This window comes from Danio aesculapii, chromosome 24 (genome assembly GCF_903798145.1).
Source record: "Danio aesculapii chromosome 24, fDanAes4.1, whole genome shotgun sequence".
Lineage (NCBI taxonomy): Eukaryota > Metazoa > Chordata > Actinopteri > Cypriniformes > Danionidae > Danio > Danio aesculapii.
Window position 1 is genome coordinate 15,485,480 of NC_079458.1, and position 14,277 is coordinate 15,499,756.

Sequence of the window (14,277 nt, forward strand, 5' to 3'; positions counted from 1 at the left end):
CGATTAACCGTGAGCCAGTTGAAAATCGATTCAAATATGTGACGATTCAAACAGGTTGAAACGTTGAATGAATCACAAACCATGCGCTTTACCTGCACATCAGTGGCGAGCAAGCGGTGGGACGGCAGAGTAAAAAGACAGCGATGAAGTGCGCCAGACAAACTGTGTGTAATACTGCAAAACAGACGTTTACCTACAGTAACAGAAGACTGAATATGATGCACATAAACCATCAGCACAGTGAAAAACTACTGTCACAGACGTCTTTACTCAAAAAAACTATTAATAAGTCAAACCACACGGACTGGATGATTTGCAGCTCCGCTTGTTCCGACGAGTGCTACGGTTGGAGATCACGCATGCATCAGTGTTTTCATAGCAAAAGTGTGAAGATGTTTTTCAGACTGAAATGGAAAGTTGTTTTGTTACAGAACCAGATATTAGATTATTTTTACCCTCTCCTTTTCAAATTAGTTCACGCATATTTTATTAATTTGATAATTATATTTAAAAAATTTAAAGATTATCTCTTCTTAAGAGTATCACACTGATACTTATACCAATTAATTATACAAGCAATATTAATCATTCACCTTCAGAATCATGTTCAACTCCTGTTCTTATCCTAGTATATAATTAGTAATTTTATAATCAGCTTTGTTATGCCAGTGGTAGCAGAGGGCCTATTGACCACCTTTGTACAATCTCAGTCTCCAGTGAAAGAGTTTTTTTTCAGCAGGGGACACTGTAAATGTGCAAAGACATCAGCTTATGCCAGAAAACATAGATATGCTGATATTTCTATTTAAATGTAAAATCCAAACAGTTTTAGTTTGTTTATATTAATGAGTCTTCTTTAGTTTGTATTATTATTAATGGAATTTATTTGTTTTTAAAATAGCAATTTAGTTATGGCAGAAAATATATAATATTTTGCAAAAATGTGCAGCATTTAAGAAAAAAATTAAAGGGCTTTTCACCTTAATTTGTTTCAAATAATTTTGTTAATCATGACTAAATCGTAAATCGTGAATCGTGAGATTAGTATCGTGAATCGTATCGATCATTAGTCAGGTAAATTGTTACATCCCTACTACTTACAAAACAAATAACTTAAAAAAAAATAAAAAACAAGTGCATTATTTTACACACCACACTATTTAAAACATTTTAAATAATTATCTTACCAAAGATGCAAAGATGCATCAACTTAGGTAACAAGGTCACAACATGACAAGAATGAACGAACACTGAACGCAAAAGCTATTCTTTAGTGCTGAATCTGGAGCACATTTTATTTTAATCACACATGTGAACTTGTGTACCAGTTATGTGTATCCCTGTAGATATTTTTTTAAAAAGCAATGCATCTTATTAGGAGGTTACAGCACTTTAATGTGAGAAAATTAACAGTTGTGTAAATTAACAGTTTTTTGTATTTTGTGATTCATGTTATTTTCCCCCCGTTTACTTATGCATTTGAATTGCATTATGGGACTTTGATCTTTCTTCCAACAGCCTTTAACCTTGAAAAGTAAAAAAAAAGTGACTTTTATTAACATTTTTTTATAGTTTAAAGTGTACTCAAGTGTATATATTGTCTGGGTTGTTGCTGTACATTACGGTACAAAAACAATGTAATAAACTGCCAGTACATTTTTTGTTATTTTGCAGGCTTATTTCTCTATATATTATTTATTTCTTATACATTATATTATTTCATACTAAAATGTTATTAAAAGTCACTTTGTTAAATAGTAGAGTTGAATTTTTAACATCAAAAGTCGACAAAGCAGAGATCAAAATCCCTTAAAGCAATTCACAACCATAAATATAATAACAAAGTGAATCACAAAATACAGAAACTGTTAAGTAACAGATACCTTTTTCAGTGTGTATGGTATGGAATATATTGCTAGTAAAAGAAAAGCAGGTTAACTACAAAGACAATTGAATGAAATCAAATAAGAGCTAAACAGAAAGCACATGTCATTACTGAAGATTGCTTGAAAATTAAATATTAGTTTTTACCATCCAAAACATTTTTAGGCAGTCTCAGGCAAGGAAAATGTTTATCAAAAGTATCAAATTGTGGCAACTGCTGATAGAATTGGAAATACTTGGATTTGAGTATGATTTGTGCCATGATGTTGAATGTATTTGTGTTGTACTTTTTGCTTTTTATGTGATATATTTGAAGCTAAAGACAAATTTTCCAAAAGATAAAATGGCTTAAAATGGCTTCTCTTTCTGATGGCCAAATTTGGAGATGCTGAGATGTCAGAAACTTTTCATTGATCATCCATTCCCCTTTGCTAGATTCAGTCTCAGCAGGCCACCAACACTCCACCAAGAGTTTATTAACCGGATGTCAACGCAGGCACTAGAATCCAGAAATAGCCCTCGTGACTGTCATGGATTGGTCAGGCTCTCACGACCCCCACTCACGAAGATCACCATCACCTGACTTCTAATGAGCACACAGCTGCATCACATTCACGAGCACCAGATAAAAGCACAGCACTCCAGTCGCTCATTGTCCGGGCTCGTCTCGACGAAAGCGGACAACTGAGCGACCACTCAGCGTAGTCATCCTCAGCTAAAACAAACGATTTACTTACCTGTTCTCTTTGTATTCCTCCTAGTCTTCCTGGTCCTCCCGAATCGTCCTGTCTTCCAGTCCTTCCAAGTCTGTGTCATCCTCTGTCAGCTGTATCTGGTGTGTGCTGTCCATCCTCGTGTATTCCTGTTACCCAGCCACGGAGGAAAAGACCCCAACATCATTCCTGATCCTCCTGGCTATCCTTCATGTGCTCCTTGTTGTCATTTAATAAACACCCTAACGTTTCCTTACCTCTGTCTCCTGTCCGCTTCATAACAGAAGCCCGGACCAATAACGACGACAACATGAGCACCCCCGATCACTTACAAGAGCTGGTGGACCAGTTGAAGCGGATTCTACAGCCACCAGCTCCACTTTCCAACGCACCACCAGCACCGAGCACTTCCGCCTCCACAGTTTCTTCTTCGGCCCTTCCTTCCAGTCCCATGGCCCGACCAGCGCCCTACTCAGGCGGAGCGGGGGAGTGCAATGGTTTTCTGTTACAATGTTCCCTCATATTCGAAATGCAACCTTCTCTATATCCCACAGATAAGTCGAAGATCGCCTACATCGTATCTCTACTCTCTGGACCTGCACTTAAATGGGCTGAGACGATCTGGAACCAAGCCGGGCCGGTCATGAATTCCATCACTACCTTCACGGAGTATTTCAAAGAGGTGTTTGGACGTTCTGATGGGGAAGTAGCCGCTGGAGAGCAGCTGTATCATCTAAAGCAAGGTACTCTATCTACACAGGAATATGCTCTCCGGTTTCGCACTCTAGCAGCTGCAAGTGGATGGAATGAGAGATCGTTGTTGACCACGTACCGGCTCGGCTTGGAACCCACTCTCCGAATCCAACTGGCCACATTAGATGATACAATGGGTCTGGAGAGATTCATCCAACATTCTCTCCGATGTTCCGATCGTCTCCGTTCCTATCAACAGGACACCATCACCCCCTCGTCTGCACTCCTCCAATCGCCTGAGTCAACAGCCTCTCCAGAACCAGAACCCATGATAATAGAGTCTGGAAGACTGACATCAGCGGAACGACAGAGGAGGCTGACCCGGGGTCTGTGTCTATACTGCGGTGTCAGTGGACACACCCGTATGGAGTGTCCCCTTCGTCCCATTCGGACTTCAGTGAGTGTATTCAGTACGAATATTGAACAATGTAAACCACTTACTACCACCGTACAAATAACTACTGCCTCTATTTCTCTCCTTGTCACAGCCCTCATCGACTCCGGGTCAGCAGGGAACTTCATCTCCCAATCCCTCTGTCGTCAACTCCACCTCCGTACTGAGGCGTCCTCGCACATATACCAGATACAACCGATAACCCAGTGCACTCGATCTTCGACCCGTATCCATCGACAATGCGAAGACATCCTTCTTCAAGTGGGGTTGTTACATCAAGAGAGGATTCAATTTCTGGTTCTGGAGGGTGCAAATATGGACATCATTCTAGGGCGCCCGTGGCTGGTGAAGCACGATCCCATCATCTCTTGGGGCACAGGAGAGATAAAGAAATGGGGATCTGGATGTACACCTGCCTGTTTTCCAAATCTCCCTCTTCAAGGTCGGAACCCCATTTCTTTGTTTGCAACATCGGTCGAGAGCCCTCCTGAGAAGCAGTCTATCCACATTCCTAAGGAGTACAGCTCCTTTCAAGATGTCTTCTGCCCCAAGAGAGCTTCCCAGCTACCGCCGCATCGGCCATGGGACTGCGCGATCGACCTAGTTCCAGATGCCCAGTTGCCAAGAGGTAGGATCTACCCGCTCTCGCTTCCAGAGAATCAGGCAATGGAAGATTACATAAGGGAGGCTCTGAGTCAGGGGTACATACGTCACTCAAAATCACCAGCCGCCTCAAGCTTCTTCTTTGTGGCCAAGAAGGACGGAGGGCTGCGTCCATGCATCGACTACAGGGTCCTAAATAACGGTACAGTAAAATACCGATATCCCCTTCCTCTGGTACCAGCCGCTTTGGAACAGCTCCGAGAAGCTAAAGTCTTCACTAAATTGGACCTCCGCAGCGCGTATAATCTGATAAGAATACGTGAGGGGGACCAATGGAAGACAGCATTCGTGACCCCTACTGGCCACTATGAATATGAGGTCATGCCTTACGGTCTGGTCAATGCCCCCTCCGTATTCCAAAACTTCATTCATGAAGTCCTCCGGGAGTTTCTTCACCACTGTGTAATAGTGTACATAGATGACATCCTCATTTACTCCCGGAGTGAGGCCGAACATCGCCAACACGTTGCGGAGGTCCTACACACATTGAGAGAACATCACCTCTACCTCAAAGCGGAGAAATGCTCATTCCACCAGAAGTCGATTCATTTCTTGGGATACATCATTGACCAAACCGGTATACGTATGGATGGGAAGAAAATTGAGGCTGTTCTATCCTGGTCAGAACCCACTTCCATTAAGGAGCTCCAGAGGTTTCTTGGGTTTGCTAACTTTTATAGACGGTTTATCAAGGACTACAGCAGGATTACATCACCTCTCACTAATCTCCTCAAGGGTAAACCCAAAGGACTGGAGTGGACCAAAGAAGCAGCCGCAGCCTTCCGCCTTCTTAAGAAGGAGTTCACAAGGGCCCCACTCCTGACTCATCCTGACCCAAATCTTCCTTTCGTGGTGGAAGTGGACGCATCCACCACCGGCGTCGGGGCAGTATTATCTCAACATCATGATACACCGCCCCGACTGCATCCCTGTGCCTATTTCTCTCGGAAGTTGAGCCCGGCGGAGCAGAATTACAGCATAGGAGACAGGGAGCTTCTAGCAATCAAGCTAGCCTTGGAGGAGTGGCGTCACTGGTTGGAGGGAGCCAAACATCCGTTCCAGGTGATCACAGATCACAAAAACCTCCAATACATCAAAGAGGCCAAGAGACTATGTCCACGTCAAGCCAGATGGTCACTTTTCTTCTCACGTTTTGATTTCTCCATTTCCTATCGTCCAGGACCCAAGAATCTAAGAGCAGATGCTCTCTCTCGTTTACACGAGCATCACGATCATGAAGAACTCCCAACGAAGATTCTTCCCGAACACATCTCCATTTGTCCGATCGCCTGGAACGCTCCTCCAGTCGTTGCCACTCCGGAAGCCCCTGCTCCGCCGGGATGCCCTCCTCATCGGCAGTTCATACCACCTGAACACCGGGTAGATCTGATCCACTCCTTACATACCTCGCTAGGCACTGGACATCCAGGGATCAACAATACTCTCTCGCTAGTATCCCAACGATTCTGGTGGCCAAACATGGCAAGGGATGTGAGGCAATATGTTCAGGGCTGTAAGGACTGTGCCCAATCCAAGAGCCCACGTCATCTACCCGCTGGAAAGCTCCATCCCTTGCCGATTCCGAACCGTCCCTGGTCACACCTAGGAGTGGACTTTATCACTGACCTCCCTTCGTCAGAAGGTAATACCTGTATTCTAGTCATAGTAGATAGATTCTCAAAGTTTGTCAAACTAATCCCTCTGAAAGGTCTTCCCACAGCCTTTGAAACTGCCGACAATATCTTTAATCAAGTCTTCAGGTCATTTGGTATTCCAGAAGATATTGTGTCGGACAGAGGTCCACAGTTCATCTCACGTCTATGGAAAGCCTTCTTCAAGCTCCTAGGTGTGGCCGTCAGCCTCTCTTCTGGATATCATCCCCAAACCAACGGGCAGACAGAGAGGAAGATTCAGGAGGTGGGACGGTTCCTGAGGACCTTCTGCAGTGGTCACCAGAACTCCTGGAGCCAGTATTTGGGCTGGGCAGAATATGCCCAAAATTCACTGCGGCAACCCTCCACAGGACTCACGCCATTCCAGTGCGTCCTGGGCTTCCAACCACCGCTCTTTCCCTGGGATGGCGAACCATCTGATGTCCCCGCAGTGGATCACTGGTTCCGGGAGAGCGAGAGAGTCTGGGACGAGGCTCATCAACATCTGCAGAGGGCAGTCCGTCGAAGCAAGGTAACCGCCGATAGGAGAAGGTCTGAAGAACCCAGATACACACCCGGACAAAAGGTGTGGCTATCCACCCGGGACATACGCATGCGACTGCCCTCTCGCAAGTTAAGTCCCCGATTTGTTGGTCCCTTCACCATCGTGGAACAGGTTAACCCCGTCACCTACAAACTACAATTACCCTCTCACTACCGTATTCACCCTACATTCCACGTATCACTCCTGAAACCCTATCACGATCCTGTTCTTCCCTCCACAGAGCCTGACCACGAAGAGGAACCCCCTCCTCCACTGCTCCTAGAAGAAGGAGCCGTCTACGCAGTGAAGGAGATCTTGCGTTCCCGACGTCGTGGTGGCCAGTTGGAGTACCTGGTGGACTGGGAAGGGTACGGCCCCGAAGAAAGGACATGGGTTCCCAGAGCTGATATTCTCGATCCTAGTCTCATGGTGGAGTTTCATGAGAGCCACCCTGAGTTCCCAGCGCCTAGAGGCAGAGGGAGACCACCACGGCGTCGGAGGTGTCGGCCCTCAGGAGCGGGCCCTGGGGAGGGGGGTACTGTCATGGATTGGTCAGGCTCTCACGACCCCCACTCACGAAGATCACCATCACCTGACTTCTAATGAGCACACAGCTGCATCACATTCACGAGCACCAGATAAAAGCACAGCACTCCAGTCGCTCATTGTCCGGGCTCGTCTCGACGAAAGCGGACAACTGAGCGACCACTCAGCGTAGTCATCCTCAGCTAAAACAAACGATTTACTTACCTGTTCTCTTTGTATTCCTCCTAGTCTTCCTGGTCCTCCCGAATCGTCCTGTCTTCCAGTCCTTCCAAGTCTGTGTCATCCTCTGTCAGCTGTATCTGGTGTGTGCTGTCCATCCTCGTGTATTCCTGTTACCCAGCCACGGAGGAAAAGACCCCAACATCATTCCTGATCCTCCTGGCTATCCTTCATGTGCTCCTTGTTGTCATTTAATAAACACCCTAACGTTTCCTTACCTCTGTCTCCTGTCCGCTTCATAACAGTGACACGTTTGTACCTCTGAAAATCGTATTTCTCCCCTTTTCTCCTTTTACACTGTTGTGCTAATTACTTAACGACTCTAATGAATTATCTTTCGACTTCTCGCAATCCCTCATGGTCCCCCCTCCTTCCTCAACAGACCCCAGATGTTGGACCGCTGAGACGCAGCTGCTGGATTCTCTGCCTGAGAAAGTTTTTAATGATGAACCCAGAGGCGGTATCCCCAGATGATCCACTGCTCTCGTGTTCACAAACCGAAGGTCATTTAATAGAGAGATGGAGGAGAGATGGGGAGACACTATGTACATAAGCAGTGTTGGGTATAATAAGTTACAAAGTAACTAGTTACTGTAATTAGATTACTTTGGCATTTAATTACAGTCACTTATAAAGTACTTGCCTTGAATACTGTACGTAAATTCAATACTCCTGTATTAATAGTAATATACTGTATTTTTTCCTAAATATATATTCAATATATTCAATCTAAAGAATTTATTAATTTATTCATTCATCAAGGCAATTGCATATACTTGAAAAAAAATTGAGAAATTAGTTCATGACAATATAATGTGCTGCTTGACTCCAATTTAAATAGTTAAGAATTAAATTTCTATTATCCATACATTGAGATTTGCAGTATTTTGATTTTTTGTATGAACTAATCAAACTACTTGAGTAACTAAGTTACTTGTTTTAGACAAAGTAATCAGAAAAGTAAGTTTTTTTTTCATTACTATACCATATGTAATAAATACCAAATTATTTAATAAATAAATTTACAATTCAATATATGTTTAATTCATGATTTTAAAACATTTTTGCTATCCTTATTTGTATTTTCACCTTTTATATCTATGTAGAACTGCTACTGAATGATGAAATAAGCTACTGTATATATAGAGAAAATTCTTACTTTCTTTAAGATCGTCTTGGTGGCTTTCTTGAAAAAACAGTGTCTTTTTAAAAGTGTCTTTTTTTCTACGTCAGAAGTCAAGTACAGCTCCATCTGTTTAAATGCAGAAAGACAGAATGTCAAAAAACTGTTTGTTTCTGTCACACAGAACAAAAAAATCAAAATAAAATTCGACAGCAAAGGTTGCAACACACACCTCACAGTTTGTCTCTTTTCCTCTTGCTTTATTGACTGTACTGGATCAATTAACACAGAAACAGTAACAAGGGCTGTAAGGACTGATGGGTCAGCAGAAACTGTGCTGACTTTAGTATATGAAGTCCAGCCAGGTCAAGTCAGGCTATGGGTTGTAGGTCTGGTCCCCGCTGAATGCACAGTCTGACTGGACTCATTATTACTGGAGGAAGGAAGCGGAGAAGCAGATCATTAGATTCTGGGATATGGCCATTCCAACTCTATTAATGCTGAGCACAAACAAATATTTGTTGTACACACACTCATAATGAAAAAACAAACGCAGAAAGTAATTATTAAGATAGAACTGAAAGACAACTCCCATTCTTCTGGTGAAAGAAATTAACTTTGGTTTGCAAAAGTCAGTGCACTCAAAATAGACAACACCGTACAAATAGCAACAGTTGAAAAACAGATAATGTCTTTATATTACCAGTACATTTTCTTTATACTTCATATACACAAAAAACAATATTTTTCTTTTAAAATGTACTGTCAACCAATCAAATCAATCAATCATTCAATCAGTCAACCAACCAACTAACCAGCCAACCAACCAACCAACCAACCTCCCACCCAACCAACCAACCAACCAACCAACCAACCAACCAACAATCAATCAATCAATCAACATCTATTAATCAATGTTATCACTCTATTGAATGGGCAATATCAGTGGTTATCAGCTGATAGATATGAGTCAATAGGGGCCTTCTGCACCTACTGGTAGGTTCAGAAGGCTGTTATCATCCATCCACATGGCTGATCAGCTATACTAATAGAGAAGACTCCAGATCCAGATTTGTTTTTACTGTGATGGTTGGGATTAGGGTTAGGGTAGGGGTAGACGTTAATAAAATACAATTAATGGGAAATTTATTAAATGATATAAATAATTCTCGTTAACTTCCGGCCACAGCCATATGTGATCTATAGCTAATCAACCATGTAGATGGATGATAACAGCCCCTACTGGCCCATATCTATTTGCTGATAACCACTGATAACGGCCATTCAATCGAGTGATAACATTTGAATTGGCTGGAAGTCTTCATTTTAAATGTTCATTTTAAACAGAAAATATTGTGGTGGCTTTTTTTTTAACAGTGAGTGGTTAACTTGGGAGTTGTTTGTTCAAAATCTAATTTTCTAAGTCATGTAGATAAAATTGTATCATTTGCAAAATGTTCTAAATTATTGGAGTAATATCCCAGACCAAAATATTTGCTGTTTGTGTAAGCATAGTAATACATCACAAGCATCACAAAATACTGTTGTTCATCCAAAATAATAGTGATTTACTCAACCTCAGACCATCCAAGTTGTAGGTGACTTTTTCCTTTCATTTATTTCCTTCGACTTCTAATTTATCAGAGTTCACCACAGCAGAATGAACAACCAACTATTCTGGCATATGTTTTATGCAGCGGATACACTTGAAGCCACAACCCAGCACTGGGAAACACCCATACACTCTCACATTCATACACACACACTCATAAACTGGCAGCAACTTAATTCATTTAGGCATGTCGACATGGTCAAGACGATCTGCTGCAGTTCAAACTGAGCAACAGAATGGGGAATAGAGGAATACATTTAAATGACTTTGAACGTGGCATGGTTGTTGGTGCCAGACGGGCGGGTCTGAGTATTTCACTAACTGCTGATCTACTGGGTAACTCAAATAACCACTCGTTACAACCGAGGTGCGCAGAAGAGTATCTCTGAATGCACAACATGTCGAACCTTGAAGCGGATGGGTTACAGCAGCAGAAGACCACACCGGGTGTTACTCCTATCAGCTAAGAATAGGAAACTGAGGCTACAATTTGCACAGGCTCACCAAAATTGGACAATAGAAGATTGGAAAAACGTTGCCTGGTCTGATGAGTCTCGATTTCTGCCGCGATATTCGAATGGTAGGGTCAGAATTTGGCATCAATAACATGAAAGCATAGATCCATCCTGCCTTGTATCAATGGTTCAGGCTGCTGCATGTGGTGTGGGGGATATTTTCTTGGCACACTTTGAGCCCATTAGTACCAATTGAGCATCATGTCAACGCCACAGCCTACCTGAGTATTATTGCTGACCATGTCCATCCCTTTATCACCACAGTGTGCCCATCTTCTGATTGCTGACAGCAGGATAACATGCCATGTCATAAAGCATGAATCATTTCAGACTGGTTTCTTGAACATGACAATGAGTTCACTGTACTCAAATGGCCTCCACAGTCACCAAAACTCAATCCAATAGAGCACATCTGGGATGTGGTGGAACAGGAGATTAGCATCATGGATGTGCATCCAACAAATCTGCTGCAACTGCCTGATGTTATCATGTCAATATGGACCAAAATCTCTGAGGAATATTTCCAGTACCTTGTTGAATCTATGCCACGAAGGACTAAGGTAGTTCTGATGGCAAAAGGGGGTCCAACCCGGTACTAGCAAGGTGTACCTACTGGTGAGTGTATATGCTGATTATTCATTAAGATCTCATGAAGCTAAATGATTGGTTTGTGCAAGAAATTTCCAACTTAAAACTTTACTTTAGTCTCATTCAAGACTTTAAGGTCATATAAAGGTGTATGCAGATGCGTGGCCTGGCATGCATAACACAGCTTTCTTAGTCATTTTCACAAATCCATGCCAGCAGGGATCATTTTGGCAACACTGTTGTCTGAATGTGAAGCCTTTCAAAAAAGCAACTTGCCCATTTTAACCTGTCAAAAGAGGATGCTGTTCTGTTGTAGGACTCCAGATGTGATTTTGCAGGTAACATATATACACACAGGGAACAGATACATTTAAACTACATAAACACTGATTTACTGATTTGAAAGTGCCATAGAATGAATGTCTGGAGGCATAGCTAAATAATAACAGTCATTTAAACGGTCAATAAGCTTGATATTCGTGAACGGCGCTACTAACTACTGACATAGTTTACTAAATGCATAAAATGAATACACTGAAAATAACAGACTTGTAGATAAAACACATTTACCTCTATTGTATTGGACGCAGAGTAAGCTGAACTTATTTTTGGCTGGTGTAGCTGTTCACTTTTACTCTGCTTGTTTCTTTAGTCTGTGAAAATATAACAGAAACACAAATTAAAGGTGCTGTATATACGTTTGACACTTCTAAAACATAAGAATACCATAATATGCTTGCAGATATTTGAGAAAAATGTGAAGTGAACAAAAAAATGCTTAAGTCAGTTATTGTGCTTAAAAATGGCTTTGTTTTGGTCTTTATAACCTGCACACTGTCAGTTTAACCAATTATATTTCAGCACTCCAGGTTGCCTTGGTGGAAAATGCACCAAATTTCCCAGTACATAGCATAGAATAGTACACTCACTGCACTCTGACAAAACAGAACAGTTTAGAATATAAAAAAATACATATCAAACTTGTTTGTGTTGGCATCATCAATCTGGCAACCTGTGTTTGCGTGGAGTTGTCAGATAAGGGGCCAGGTGAAAAAAGTGTTTTGATTTTGGACTGCAATACCTAGTTCAACCACTAGGAGTCAATCTTACATGCTGCACCTTTAAATGTGAAACACTGTTTATATCTTGAGGGACAAGACTCCCAAAATTGAAGGTTGCCCTACTTTTAGTAATTTATGAAACTTTAGTATTGTTTTGCCAATTATTGCTATTTATATCATGGCATCTAGTATTGGCTTTGGCAAAGTTTTCCCTCAGAAATGTAGAATGTAGATCATCGATGCATATCATTACTGCTTGAATATCCAAACTGTTGATATCGTCAATCTAGCAACCCGTGCTTGCATGGAGTCCTCAGAGCAGGGGCCAGGTGAAAAAGTGTTTTGATTTTGGACTGCAATACCAAGTTCAACCACTGGGTGTCAATCTTACACACTGCACCTTTAAATATGGCACACTGTTTATACCTCGAGGGACAAGGCTCCCAAAATTGGAGGTCAACCTACTTTTAGTCATTTATGACACTCTAGTACTGTTTTGCCAATTTATATCATGTCATCTAGTATTAGTGTTCGCAAGTTTTCGATGTATATCGATGTATATCATTACTGTTTCAAACTGTATATGTGTAATTTCTTGGTAGAATAGAGGGTTCTGCTAAAAATAAATGAAAACAAGAGTACATCAATCACTATAGATAAGAATCTATTTTCAATTTTGCATTAGTGTTGGTCTTCCAATTTGTTTGCTGTGGTATCAGATAACGGTTTGACTCCATTTGCAAAATCTAAAGCCCATCTAATAGAAAAATGTAATCTGTAAATGCTGTTGTGTATTACAGGACTGTTCAAACATACAAGAACATCTAAAAGTAGAACAAAATGGCATCTTCCAGCGATAAAAAAGGGTATTACTGTGTTTATAGAGATGTTGGGCCTCACAACCTTCCAGACAACTTGCTCAAAGGTAACAGGAGGGTGATCAATATGTTTGTTTTTACCCTCCAGCGCTCAAAGGGGGTCGTCATATAAAATCATTTTATTGAACACACTCACCTTTACAGTGACTCTCAACATCTCTCCTCAAGCAACTGTCCTAACAAATCCTCTGAGAGCAGGACCAATGGCAACACTGCTTTCAATACACAGTCTAATAAACAAACAAGGACAAAAACTTACTGTATATACAATTAGGTATATATTTATCAAAGCAGAATTATTAATTCTGTTCCACCATGCTCCTTTGTTAGCAGTGCAAACAATAACACAAGGAAAGATGGACATTGAGCTTAATAGGAAAACAGCAGTGCATCTCCAGTCCACAACAATCTCACATCAGCAGCACCGACACCTGCAGTTCACATCAGGCTACAGAAAAACATCAATGCGATGAGATACGTCATTCAATCTGGGAAAGGAAAGACACTTATAAAGATAAACCTGTTGTAGCAGGGGTAGAACTATAAACAGCAAACTGTTTGCTGATCGGATGTCACACAGAACTATGATGTGTATATGTATGTGTGTGTGTGTGTGTGTTTACTCGTAATGTGCTGTCATGTTCCCGATTGAAAAAGTATTTTTAGTGTTGGATAGTTTCACAATAAGCTCACATATGATTTTGAATTATATTTTTTAAAAGCATTTCCTGTGTTGGGTTATTTAAAATCATTCTATCATGCTTTCAAGGTTTTTAAATTGTAGTCATTGTGAGGTTTTTATTTTTAGGTATAAAAAAACATATGCCCACTTCAATCCACAGGGAGATGGTTAGCTTTTAGTTTTTGAATTCCTTTTCAAGAACTACAATGAATGGCTTACTTGGACTCCAACCTTTTTTTCCAAGATTTAATGATGTTCCATATTTGCCTACAGAAATGTAAAATTATTATAACATTTCTGCACTGAGTAAGTTAAGTTCCTCAGTAAGTTACTTTAAAAAGTAATAGATTACAAGTTACTGATTACTACTGATAAAATTGTAATCTGATTACATTACTAATTACTTCATGTAAAAAGTAATCAGATTACTAATTACTTCACTTTGAAGTT